Source organism: Orycteropus afer, unplaced genomic scaffold (genome assembly GCF_000298275.1).
Source record: "Orycteropus afer afer isolate SDZICR_OR568_19922 unplaced genomic scaffold, OryAfe1.0 scaffold00322, whole genome shotgun sequence".
NCBI lineage: Eukaryota > Metazoa > Chordata > Mammalia > Tubulidentata > Orycteropodidae > Orycteropus > Orycteropus afer.
In genome coordinates, this window is record NW_006921909.1 from 1,147,636 (window position 1) to 1,148,586 (window position 951).

The window sequence follows — 951 nt, forward strand, 5'->3', positions numbered from 1 at the left end:
CTATGAGTCAGATCGGACTCAACGGCAGTGAGCTTGGTTTTGGTTTGGTTTTCTCCCACAGGAGAACAATGGTGAGTGACAAATGAGAAGTAGACACAGTGTTTGGTGGTGGTTGTAAGTTGCCATTGAGTTGGCTCCAATTCATAGCAACACTATGTACAACAGAATGAAACACTACAGGTAACTAATTGGTTGTTGTGTGATGTAGAGTTGATCCCAATTTGTAGCGACTCTATAAGACAAAGTAGAACTGCTCCACAGACTTTCCAAGGCTGCAGTCTTCGTGGGAGCAAATTGCCAGAACTTTCCTCCTGTGGAATGGCTGGTCCTTTGATGACCTTTTGGTTAGCATCCAAGTGTGTAATCATTGTGCCACTGGGACTCCTCAGGGACTAGCAAAAAGCAGACAGGCTTGCTTGGGGTTCTGAAGAATAGAGAGGTCCTGGTCCAGGGCCTCAATCTGGCATTTCATACCCTTTACTGTCTGGCCTCCATTTAACCCTTGGGCCTTTTCCCCTTACTCTTCCATATGAACTCCAGTTCAAATGAACTAATCTGATTACTATCCTTTAAATATATCTTATTGAAGCTCACCTCTCCCCTTTGTCATCTGAAATGTTCCATTTGTCATTTGGATGCTCTGGCTCCTACTTCCTCTTCAAATTCTATGCCTTGCCCTCAGCAAGGAGTCCAGTCTGTATTTGCTTTAGATGACACATCAGTGGAACTAGAAGTATCTATTGAATGATTTTCTCTAAATCTTCACTAAGTGCATGCTATCCTTCTCAAAATAGCTCCTGCTTTCACTACTGACATTCTAGTAGCTGCAACAAATATTCAACCAATGAAATGCAGGAGGCATGAGGAGCCTGAGAGTTTTTGCACTTGTGTTGGTTTATGCATTTTTAATCTTAATATTTTGCCCTCTGACCAACTCAACTCACTGCTGTT

General features: G+C 42.7%; 1 protein-coding gene across 1 annotated transcript in view; it reads left to right on the top strand.

Annotated features, from left to right (window-relative positions):
• The window catches only part of TSHR (thyroid stimulating hormone receptor), a 214,473-nt gene that overhangs the window by 136,607 nt on the left and 76,915 nt on the right, over positions 1–951 (top strand). The gene's annotated exons all lie outside the window — the stretch shown is intronic.